General features: G+C 36.5%; 1 pseudogene; it reads left to right on the forward strand.

Moving 5' to 3' along the window:
- Nucleotides 1-7,210: 7,210 nt before the first annotated feature.
- On the forward strand, nt 7,211-8,322 carry LOC131415128 (ras-related protein Rab-2A-like; annotated as a pseudogene).
- The last annotated feature ends 4,995 nt before the right edge of the window (nt 8,323-13,317 follow it).

The following is a 13,317-nucleotide window of genomic DNA, read 5'->3' on the forward strand; positions in this document are numbered from 1 at the left end:
GTACTAAATAGAAGTCGCAGAACTGAAGAATATAATAACTGAACTGAAAAATACACTAGAGGGGTTCAACAGCAGACTAGATGAAGCAGAAGAAAGGATTCATAACTCAAAGACAAAGCAGTAGAACTCAACCAATCAGAGCAGCCAAAAGAAAAAAGAATGAGAAAAAGTGAAGATAGCTTAAGGGACTTATGAGATAACATCAAATGGACTAACATTCACACCATAGGGCTCCCAGAAGGGGAAGAGACAGAAAGGAGCAAAAAATTATTTGAAGAAATAATGGCTGAAAACTTCTGTAACCTGGGAAAGGAGATAGACATCCAGATCCAGGAAGCCCAGAGCGTTCCAAATAAGAGGAACCCAAAGAGATCCACACCAAGACACATTATAATTAAAATGTCAGAAGTTAAAGACAAGGAAAGAATAATAAAAGCAGCAAGAAAAAAACAACTTGTTATGTACAAGGGAACCCCCATTAGACTAGCAGCAGATTTTTCAGCAGAAACTTTGCAGGCCAGAAGAGAGTGGCACAATATATTCAAAGTGTTGCAAGAAAAAAGCTTCCAACCAAGAATACTCTACGGGCAGAGTTGTTCAGAATTGAAGGAGAGATAAAGAGTTTTCCAGATTGGCAAAAGCTAAATGAGTCCTTTGTCTCTAAACTGGCCTTACAAGAAATGTTAAAGGGACTTCTTTAAGCTGAAAAGAAAGGGTGCTAATTAGTAACAAGAACACATATGAAAGAATAAATCTCATCGGAGAGTAAATATATAGTAAAAGTAGTGGATTAATCACTTATAAAGCTAGTATGAATGTTAAAAGACAAGAGTAAAAATAACTATGATTACAATAATCAGTTAAGGAATACACAAAATAAAAAGATGTAAAATGTGACATCATAAACATAAAGTGTGGTAGGGGAGTAATAATATTGAGCTTTACAATGGGATCAAACTTAAGTTGTTATCAACTTGAAATAGACTATTATAGATACAAGTTGTTATATGTATGTCTCATGGTAACCACAAAGCAAAAACCTATAGTAAATACACAAAAGATAAAAAGAAAGGAATAGAAGCATATGACTAAAGAAAGTCATCAAACCATAAAGGAAGAGAGCAAGAGAAGAAGATAGGAAGAGAGATAAAATACAAAAACAGTCAGAAAACAATTAACAAAACGACAATAAGCACATCCCTGTTAATCATTACTTTAAATGTAAATGGACTAAATTCTCCAATTAGACGACATAGAGTGGCTGAATGGATTTAAAAAAAGACCCGTCTATATGCTGCCTACAAGAGACTCACTTCAGATGTAAGGACACACATAGACTGAAAGGGAAGGGATGAAAAAAGATATTCCATGCAAATGAAAACCACAGACAAAGGCAGTGTCTGAATGCCCTGATCTTTCACCCTGACAACTGACACCTATTCTAAAGCAACAGATCAGAGAGTGTCAGCATCCACTTTCACTCAGCTGTGTGCTCTGATATTTGGAGAAAAAGAAAAACTTTTGGAGTTTTAAACAAATGTAATAGAAATTCTTGATAAATTTTCTGGTGAAATCTTTTACTGGAAAATTTTCAAATGTAGGGATTTTTGAAAGCAACTAGAACTGATTCCAACATTAAAAGTATTGCAAATTTTGGAATTCATATAAACTCCACTACTGATATTGAGTGTTGTTCATACTTTGGAAATGTCATTTACTAAAGTAAATGGTTAGGTTTCAGGGTAGCCAGATAGTGGAAGAGGGGAAATTCTTCTTTATAGACAGTTAATAAATGCAGAAGAAATGATAGAATTTAAAAATAACCATTTCACAACCCTTGAAGAAATAATGGCTCTAGGCAATGGCTCTAGGCAATGGTCAGAAATGTGTGTTAAAATCATTAGTGAACTGTAGGTGTAAAGTGTTTGGAGTGGTTGGGCCAGTGTCTTCTGAAGCCACTGATAGATCTCAGTGTTCCTAAAGGTGACGCTCCCAGCCAGACACATCATGTGCCTCTTGCTGTGATACAGTGGAAAGTACACAGCACCACCTATGAAGTGCTTAAAAAAACAAAGGACCAGACCTAATCCAGCCTTTAGATCTGGCTGTCAGCTTAAAGAAAATATGGGGGACAGAAGAACAAATTTTCAAAAAGACACCACAAGGGTGCAATCAGACAATCGAGAATCTAAAGCACAGGTGATCCAATTTCTCCAACAAATCAGTGACATCAACAAAAAGAAAAGAAACTTAAAATACATGACAACCAAATGCAATTTGTGAACTTTGGAGATGATTTGGAAAAACTACTGTAAAACGGCATCTTTGAGACAGTTGGGGAAATTTGAATATGGACTATGTATAAGATGATATTAAAAAATGACCATTAGGTTTGATAATGGCCTGGTGATTACATGATTACTGACAGGAGAAAATGTCCTGTCAGTTAGCTACATAGACTGAAGTATTTACAAGGGAAATGATATATTATCTGGGATTTGCCTTAAAATACTTCAATCTGTCTTCACCCAAAAAGTGTCATGGGGGGAAGGAAGAGGAATGAAACAATATCATAAAAATATTAATGACTGACAAAGCAGAGTAATGATGAAAGAGATTAATATTCTAGTCTCTCTGAATTTGTATGTATTTGGGATTTTTCTTAATAAAAAGTTTCAAGACAGTTTTCAAAACACAAGCTTTTGGCATTGAATATAGAATGAGATTTATGACTTTGATAATTTTATTACTTTCCAGTATTTCTCTGAGTTTCCTATTCTTTTCTTTCTCCATATATGTAAATGACATAGATATTGGCAAAGACAGATGGACACATGACAGCAATACAGATATAGATAAAAACAACACGTACAAATATCAGTCCATGGATTTAAGATGGTCAAGAAACATGCTTCTCTTCATTCTCCCGTGGTAACTGACTTAGCTATCACTTTGGACTCTGTTCTTGTTTTGGGATTGTGTCTAAATTGAGGGGAATCTGTGTAGCTTTGGGGCAACGGGTGGAAGGAGAGTACCCTCTGAAATACTCCACACAGGATGCTGCTGATATTCTCACATTCCCAGCCTCAAAGTCTCTCCCAGAATCTCTCTCTCTTTCTCTCTCTTCCTCTCTCTCTCTCTCACTCTCTCTCACTCTCCCCGCCACACCCCCAACATCTCTGCCTTTCTGGGAACATGTGCTGCTCCTACACCTGGCACTCTAAAGGGTGCCACCATGGACAACCAACCACCAAGGGGCTAAAGCCATTCCTGCCCAGACACTGCCCCTCTTCTCTGGGGTTTTGCCACTTCCCAGGAGAATAGGCACAGATTCCTTATGTTCTCAATCCCCTGTGTCATCTGGAGGTTGTATTACACATGCTTCCATTGCATTCTTAGGGATGCTACTATTGAGGCTCCCTCCAGTTCTTCTCATCACTCATCCATAGTTTGCGAATATTTATCTAAATTGGAAAGAAGGTACCTGGATTTTATTTATGAGATATTCTCTTAAATCTAATACTCGTGCCTCTAGTTCTTTATAGTATAAACACACATACACATGGCCCAAGAGCTTTTGCAACTCAAAAGTTAAGAATTGGGTTTTTTTTTTTTCTTTTCTCAATACTTTGTTTTTCTCATCCTTTCCTGGGGCAATGATTGGAGAAGAGCCAAGGGGTACACAGAAATAGAGAAAAACATAAACCTCAATAATTATTTTACACATACATTCCCATTTACACACAAAAATATAGATACACTTTCCAAAACTCATAAAATTAATCTTTATATAATTCTAGAGGAACATCCCTGGGCAAGATCTATGGGACTATCCAACAGCAACTAGCTAGTAGGAAATGTGTCAACCCCCATTAGTAGAAATTTTCACTGGAGCCCAAATAATTCAGTCACTACTCAAAGGTATGTATCCAAAAATAGAAGAGACATCGAGAGAAGAGTATTCTCTAAGTGGTATTTTCACCTGCTTTTAAATAATTAAAGCAACTTTGAAAATAGACACTAGCCCTGGGACAGCAAGAGAGAACGTGTTATACACAAGTCGCTTATATTCTCCTTTGGGTCTCGGTGAAAGAAGATACTAAACACGGAAAATCAAAAAAAAAATCCTTTTTTTTCAGGATTGACCTATGCCGCAGATGTAGGTAAAGTTAATAACAAGAGAATGACTCTTAAATGCTGAAGACATGCCTGGGAGTGAGAGCTTCTGCACCAGTTCTCCTTCAGCCTCAGTTACTCTGCCATCTTGAGAGGCACATCACCTCTTATCTTCCTGAAAAGACAGGCAAAAGTCTTCCATCAGTTAGATATTTGTGGATGGATAATCTTCATGCTTTGGTGATGGAATCCTTGAAGTAATAATTCTGTACTTCACTCAAAAATTGGGAATTAAGAAGATATCCATGAACTCTTGTCATTTTGTTTTGTTTTGGTCAAGTAGCATGTTCAGTGATTCTCAGAAAATAATCATGCTCTTAAAAATTCTCAGGCCATTTTCTAAATGGTCCTTTAACATCATCTCCTGTGACTCCAAAGTAACAGGCAAAAGCAACAGCATTTTCAGACTCCTGTGGTAGATTAGGAGAAAATTCTGCCTGCCCTCCACCTGTGAGAGGGAGACAGCAGCTGCAGTTCAGTGTGTAATGTGGCCCGAATAACGTGGCTGCTGACTTCATACTGTTTCCATTTGTAATGCTTTCTCTTTAGATTCCTGACCCATGATGAGGTTATATCCCTATCAAATAAAAGATAGTGACTTGGTTTTGAACATATTGCCTTCATATACAGATTTCAGCTATAGTGGAAGTTAACCACAGAAAATTGCATTTTTCATTTAATATTCTTAAAAATTAGAGCTCATTGTAAAAATAAATTTAAATAAAATAAAATTTTAAAAATAAACATTACATTTTCGTAGCAAATAAAAAAGCACAAAAAAGCCTACATACAATTTTATGAACTTTTTCATTCATCTTAACTATACCTCTAATCCAGTTATTATAATTTTTTTTAATTCAGAGTCTTGACCAAAATGTTTCTCGTTAATACTGTTTTAATAAGTGAGACTCCTCATATGGCAGATGACTCTAGAGTTAGATTAGATTAGTATCAAAAGATACTTAAGTAGATTATCCACAGTTTCCTGATGGCTCAATGCATTTTTATCTCCAAAGGGAGAACTAGAGTCTAATCTATTGAATTAGTTTAATTAACGAGATGTTTTTTGTAGCAGTACAGTCATGTGTCACTTAAAGACTGAGATACATTCTGAGAAGTACATCGCTAGGGGATTTCATCCTTGTGCGAACATCACAGAGTGTACTTACACAAACCTAGATGGTATAGCCTTCTACACACCTAGGCTGTATGGTACTAATCTTATAGGACCATGATAGTATATGCGGTTCATTGTTGACTAAAACATCATTATGCAGGGTGTGACTGTATAGTGACCTGGCCTGGTCATCTCTTCCCACCTTTTTTTGATAATAACACCTCCCTGCCTTGTAGGAAGCGCATTTCACATGGCCTGGGGGGCTGACCACCATCTTATCTCCTCCTCCCACCTCTTTCACCTTCCCTCAGGCCTGGCCGATCAGACAGCCCGTTCCTCCATAGGCATAGAACCGAAGCAGGGCCAATCGAGTTCCTATATCAGATTTGGAATCTGAACTCTGGGGTGAAGACCTCTTTCCTTTTTCAGTGTCAGGGACTTTATTCTCATTGGAGGAGACACTTTGGATGTGGTTTTGCTTTCCTGCTGCAATGCTTCTGCCAAACTGTCATCCAAGGACTTACAGAATTCCTTCTCCAACATAATGGCTGTTCTTCTGTAATTCATTTTACCATGAAGATAGTGAGGCAGTGGGCTCATGCTCATGGAATTCTCTAGTTTTACCATGCTCCCCATCATTAAGAATCAGCTGGCCTTACAGAGTGGTGAAATGCGCTTTTGAAGACAAGTTACCACACTTGGCTCAGTGACAACACTTTGCAGAGATGACGACATATCCTTCAGGATGCAAGAGATGCTTTGAATCAGCAACTGGTATTTTTTTATGTACCCCATAGCAAATAAACATGGGTCCTGGAATCAAGGGGTAGAAATGAGAGTATTTCTTCCCACTAGTACACCTGAAAATCCGTTAGCAAATGTTTGCTTTCCATTCCTGCAACTTAGAGGTCTGCTGGTGTAGAGGCCTCAGTTCCTCTGAAGGACCACAGCAAGGAGACACAACAAGGATTTCTCTGAATTAGATGCTGAGACTGCTACCATGGCCACTTGAAGCTGCTTTATTCGTTTCCTGTTGCTGCCTTAAGAAATGACCACAAACTAAGTGACTTAAAAATTTGTTATCTTATGGTTCTGCAGGTTGGGATTCTGACACAGGTCCCATGGGCCAAAACCACTGCATAGGCAGGGCTGCATTCCTTTCTAAAGGCTCTAGGGGAGAATGTGTTTCTTTGCACTTTCTGGCTTGTAGAGGTCACCTTTATTCTTTGGCTCATGACCCCTTCCTTCATCTTTAAAGCCAACAAGGTTGCATCTCTCTGTGCCTTTCTTCCATAGTCACATCTCTTCAAAAGGACCTTTGTGATTACATTGTACTCACTCAAATAATCCAGGATATTCTCCCCATTTCAGTGTCAGCTGATTAGCAACCTTAGTTCCATCTGCCACCTTAATCCCCCTTTGCCGTGTAGCGTAACATATTCACAGGTTCCTGAGATTAGGACATGGGATTCTTAGGGGGCCATTAGTCTGTCTATTACAGGTGCTTATGCCGCTAAACCAACAGGTAAAAAAAGAAGTTACTGTGGTCATAGGGGTGACTGGTCCTGATTTTCAAGAGGAAATTGGATTGATACTACCTATGGGGACAGGGAAGAGCATGCCTGGAAATCAGGAGACTCTTCTGTGGAGGTCTTAAAAGTTAATGGAAGATTGTTCAGCTGGGCTCCACCAGTGTCAGTTTGTCTGGCTTCCTCTTGGCCCCTCGCTCCTTGAGGTGGTGGGGTCTGGCATAGGAGGCTGAGGCACCAGGTGAGCAGTGTAGGGCAGGAGCAGGAGGAGGAGATATGGCCGTGGTTTGTGCCTACCTCTTCAGGTATGTCACCGTGGGCAACACAGGTGTTGGTAAATTATGCTTATGCTACAGTTTACAGACAACAGGTTTTAGCCAGTGCATGGCCTTATGATTGGTGTAGAGTTCTGAGCCTGAATGACAACTATGGATGGGAAACAGATAAAACTTCAGATATGGGATACGGCAGGACAAGAGTCCTCTCATTCCATCACAAGGTCATATTACAGTGGTGCAGCAGGGGCTTTACTAGTTTTTATATTGAAGTTTACTAGTTACAATATTGAAGAGGATCAGGATGACACCCTAAAATATGCCACTTTGGTGTAAGGATTATTTTGAGCTGAAGCCAATTGAGAATCAGCAGATGCAGGGAGAGTTCTCTGCTCTCCCCTTTTTTGCCTAAAAGCAAGGCATAAATTTCCCTTTGTGAAGGTGTCCCCTCTCCCATACCAGGAAGAGGAGAGCCACTCATCACCAGAGAAGGAGAGTCAAAACCAAGATGAGTCTGCATAAACAGCCTCACTAAAAATAACCATTTTCTTCCATTAGTTTGCCCCATATATTTCCTAGCAACTTTCCCATGATTTTTCATCCCTCAAAGTCCAAACCCTCTTCTCTTTGTCAAAACAGTATGTAAGGCCCCGAGTCTGGCCATTTCTTCGAGTTTCACTTCTTTTCTGTGAACTCTCATACATGTAAATCATACATGTAAATTATTAATAAATTTGTATTCATTTTCTCCTGTTAATCTGTCTTTTGTCAGTTAAATTTGCAGGTCCCAGTCATTGAAACTAAGAGGGTGGAGGAAAAGTTTTCCTCCCCAACAACATTACAAGGAGGAATACATTTAACTACTTGATAACCTGGTTAAAAGATGCCTGCCAGCATTCCAATTCCAACATGGAAGTTATATTCATAAATATAAATATAAATAAAAATATAAATAAAAGTGATTTAGAATCTAGAAGAGAAGTGAAAAAAACCAAGCTGGAGTTTTTGCATGATAACATGGACTTATCTTAATGGAAATTTCTGCTAAATTTCCTAAGTTTGCTAATTTCTGCTAACTTCCAATGTAGAAGTGGCATTTATTAATACAGCAAAAAAAATTATGAAAAATATTCAAGAAGTCTTTGACATTAATAACAAGGAAAATGGCATTAAAATTGGCTGTCAGCATGCTACTACTGATGCCACACATGCAGGCAATCAGTGAAGACAGCGGGCTGGGGGAGGCTGGTGGTGAGTCCATTTTACTGTCTCACTACCCAAATGGGGCTACTCACTTACTCTCCCACCTCTCTCCTCCTGCTCAGCTGAGATGTGAATCTACGCAAAATGGTTTTATGTCACAGAAGACTTTAACCGTTCAACTTCTTGTCTAACTTTGAATAAATGATTAATATTCACTTAAAAAGACAGATTTTGACCACTGTATTCATATATGTTTGCATTTGATGCAATTTCTAGATCAATTGATGTAATTTATTTTTTTTTGAGGAAGATTAGCTCTGAGCTAACATCCAATGCCAATCTTCTTCTTTTTTTTTTCTTTTGTTGAGGAAGATTGGCCCTGAGCTAACATCTGTGCCCATCTTCCTCTACTTTATATGGGACACCGCCACAGCATGGCTTGACAAGCGGTGCATTGGTGCATGCCTGGGATCCGAACCCGTGAACCCCAGGCTGCTGAAGTGGAATGCGCACACTTAACCGCTACGCCACCGGGCTGGCCCCAATGTAATTATTTTTGTTAAATACTTTCTTGTGCCCTTAACTAGGAAGTGAATTGTATTAAACACACAAAGTCGACTGACTTCTGTAGGTGTGTAACAAACACTTGTGGTTACCTGATGTTTAACATTACAGAACTGTCCTCAAAAAGCTTGTCAATTTTTGAAGCTATAAGGAAAAAGAGAACTCTTTTAATTCTGTATTTATCATTTACTTTCTATATATGTAGTTTAATAACCTGCTTAGGTTTAATTTGCCAAGCTAGAACTGTTTAATGTATTTGCATAAATTCTGTACTGTATAGAGCTTAAAGCTACAGAAGTATTGTTAGGAATTGCTTGTACACTGAATTTTAAACATTTTGACATTGTTAAGAAGCATATTGGTCTTTTCTTGTCACTAGTCCAAGAAAAATATACTTAACGTGTTACTAAGGGCAATGTATATGTTAACCTGCTTTAATGCCAAAAATTTGCTTTTTTGTCTGCAGTTTCCTTAAGATCTCTTACAGAAAGATTTTGCTTGCCTTAACGAATAGTGTTGGGTAAAAACACAGTACAATAGGTAAAAAGGGCAGAAGCAAGAACTCCCTACATCTAACTGACACCAAAAAGAATGAATATCCACATTTAGATGGTTCATTGAGGTCTTAATCTCACACAATAATGTCAGTTCACAGTAAGAAACTTTTCTTTAGCTTTATTGAGGTATAATTGACAAATAAAATTATAAGAGATTTAAAGTGTACAACGTGATTTGTTATATGTATACATTGTGAAAGGACTTCCACCATCAAGTTAATTAACACATCCGTCACCTTACATTTATCTTTTTTTAGGTGAGAACATTTAGGTTCTACTCTCAGCAAATTTCAGTTACACAATGTAGTGTTATCATCTATAGTCACCATATTATTCATTAGAGCCTCAGACCTTATTTATTTTATAGCTGAAGGTTTGTACCCTTTTATCAACCTCTGTTTCCCCATCCCCAGCCCCTGCCAACCAATTTTCTACTCTCCATTTCTATGAGTTTGACTTTTTTTTTTAGATTCCACATATAAGTGATACCATGCTATATTTATCTTTCTCTGTCTGGCTTATTTCACTTAGCATAATGCCCTCTGGGTTTTTCATATTGTCTCAAATGGCAGGATTTCCTTCTTTTACAAGGCTGAATAATATTCCATTCTATATTTATATACCATATTTTCTTTACCCATTCATCCATTGATGGACACTTAGGTTGTTTTCATACCTTGGCTATTGTAAATAATAATATGCAATGAACATGAGAGTACAGATATCTTTTTGAGACAATGATTTCATTTCCCTTGGATATATACCCAGTAGTGGAATAGTTAGATCATATGATAGTTGTATTTTTTGAGGAACCTCCTTACTGTTTTCCATAGTGACTGTACCAGTTTACATTCCCATCAACAATGTTCAAGTGTTCCCTTTTCTCCACATCCTCACCAGCATTTGTTATCTCATCTTTTTAATAATAAAGGTGTGAGGTTATATCTCATTGTGGTTTTGATTTGCATTTCCCTGATGATTATTGATGTTGAGCACCTTTACATGTACCTGTTGGCCGTTTGTATGTCGTCTTTGGAAAAATGTCTATTCAGGTCCTTTGCCCATATTTTAATTGGGTTGTATTTTTGCTATTGAGTTGTATGATTCCTTGTATATTTGGGATATTAATCCTTATGAGATATGTGGTTTGCAAATATTTTTTTCCATTCCCTAAGTTGCCTTTTCATTTTGTTGATGATTACCTTTGCTGTGCAGAAGCTTTTTAGTGTGATGTAGTTCTGCTTGTTTATCTTTGCTTTTGTTGCCTTTGCTTTTGGTGTCAAATCCAAAAAATCATTGTCAAGACCAGTACTGAACTTACCCCCTGTTTCCTTTTAGGAGTTTTACAGTTTCAAGTCTAACATTCAAGTCTTTAATCCATTTTGAGTTGATTTTTGTGTATGGTGTAAGATAGGGGTCCAGTTTCATTCTTTTGTATGTGGCTCTTCAGTTTTCCCAACACCATTTACTGAAGAGACTATCCTTTCCCCATTGTATATGCGTGGTGCCTCTGTCAAAAATTAATTGACCATATATGCATGGGTTTATTTCTGGGCTCTATATTCTATTCCATTGATCTATGCATCTGTTTTTATGCCAATATCATATTGTTTTGATTACTATAGCTTTGTGATATAGTTTGAAATCAGGAAGTGTGATTTGTTCTAATTTGTTTTAATCAGCTTTGTTCTTCTTTCTCAAAATTGCTTTGGCTACTTGGGGTCTTTTGTTGGTTCCATAGAAATTTTGAGATTGTTTTTTCTATTTCTGTGAAAAATGCCATTGGAATTTTGATAAGGATTGCTCTGAATCTATATATGTATAGTAGATGGGAAATGATAGATAGATAGATAGATAGATAGATAGATAGATAGATAGATAGATAGATAGATAGAAAGAAAATATGGACATTTTAATAATATTAATTCTTCCAATCATGAACACAGAATAGCTTTCCGTTTATCTGTACCTTCTTCAATTTCTTTCATCAATGTCTTATAGTTTTTAGTGTACAGATCTTTCATCTCTTTGGTTAAATTCATTCCTAAGTATTTTATTCTTTTTGATGCAATTGTAAATGAGATTGTTTTCTTAATTTCTCTTTCTGATAGTTCATTGTTAGTGTATAGAAATGCAACTGACTTTTGTATATTGATTTTGTATCCTGCAACTTTACAAAATTTGTTTATTAGTTCTAACAATGTTTTGGTGGAGTCTTTAGGATTTTATGTATGATATGTATATTATATCACTTCATTTGCAAATGTCTTTATTATGTTGAGGCACATTTCTTCTATACCAAGGTTGTTCAGAGTTTTTATTACAAAAGGATGTTGAATTTTGTCAAATGCTTTTTCTGCATCTATTGAGATGATCACATGATTTTTATCCTTCATTTTGTGAATGTGATGTATCACATTTATTGATTTGCATATGTTGAACCATTCTTGCATCCCTGAAATAAATCTAACTGGATCATGGTGTAGGATCCTTTTAATGTACTGTTGAAATCAGTTTGTTAACATTTTGTTGAGGATTTTTGCACCTATGTTCATCAGCAATATTGGCCTGTAATTTTCTTTTCCTCTCCAGTGTCCTTGCCTGGCTTTGGTATCAGGGTAATGCTGGCCTCATAAAATGAGTTTGGAGGTATTCCCTCCTCTATAATTTTTTGAAGAGTTTGAAAAGGACTGGTATTAATTCTTTTTTGAATGGTAGAATGCACTGGTGAAGCCATCTGGTCCTGGACTTTTGTTTGTTAGGAGGTCTTTGATTACAGATTCAATCTCCTTATTAGTAATTAGTCTGTTCAGATTTTCTATTTCTTCATGATTCAGTCTTGGTAGGTTGTATGCTTCTAGGAATTTACCCATTCCTTCTAGTTTATCTAATTTGTTGGTATATAATGATTCATAGTAGTCTCTTATCATCCTTAGTATTTCTGTGGTATCAGTTGTAATGTCTCCTCTTTTTGATTTTATTTATTTGAGTCCTCTCTCTTTTTTTCTTGGTGAGTCTAGCTAAAGGTTTGTCAATTTTGTTTATCTTTTCAAAAAACCAACTTTTAGTTTCATTGATCTTTTGTATTGTATTTTTAGTCTCTGTTTCATTTATTTCTACTCTGATCTTTGTTATTTCCTTCCTTCTACTAACTTCAGGCTTTGTTTGTTCTTCTCTTTCTAGTTCCTTGAAGTGTAAAGTTAGGTTGTTTTTCTGAGATCTTTCTTGTTTTTTAATATAGGCATTTATTGCTATAAATTTCTCTCTTAGAACTGCTTTTGTTGCATCCCATAAGTTTTGGTATGTTGTGTTTCCATTTTCATTTGTCTCAAGATATCTTTTGATTTTCTTTGACTCAGTGGTTGTTCAGGAGAATGTTGTTTTATCTGTACATATTTGTGAATTTTCCAGTTTTATTTTTCTAATTGGTTTCTAGTTTTATACCACTGTGATCAGAAAAGATGCTTAATATGATTTCAATCTTCTTAAATTTATTAAGACTTGTTTTGTGGCCTAACATATAATCTATTGTGGAGAATGTTCCATGTGTGCTTGAGAAAAAGTGTATTGTGCTGCTATTGGATAGAATGTTCTGTATGTCTGTTAGATCCATCTGGTCTAACATGTAGTTTAAGTCCAATGTTTCCTTATTGATTTTCTGTCTGTATGACTTATCCATTTTTGAAGGTAGGGTATTGAAATCCCATACTATTATTGTATTGCTGTCTATTTCTCCCTTCAGATCTGTTAATATTTGGTTTATGTATTTAGGTGCTCCTATGTTGGGTGCATAAATATTTACAGTTATTATATCCTCTTGATAAATCTACCCCTTTATCATTATATAGTGACCTTCTTTGTCTCTTGTCAAAGTCTTTGGCTTAAAGTTTATTTTT

The sequence above is a fragment of the Diceros bicornis genome, chromosome 16, assembly GCF_020826845.1.
Source record: "Diceros bicornis minor isolate mBicDic1 chromosome 16, mDicBic1.mat.cur, whole genome shotgun sequence".
Taxonomy (NCBI): Eukaryota; Metazoa; Chordata; class Mammalia; order Perissodactyla; family Rhinocerotidae; genus Diceros; species Diceros bicornis.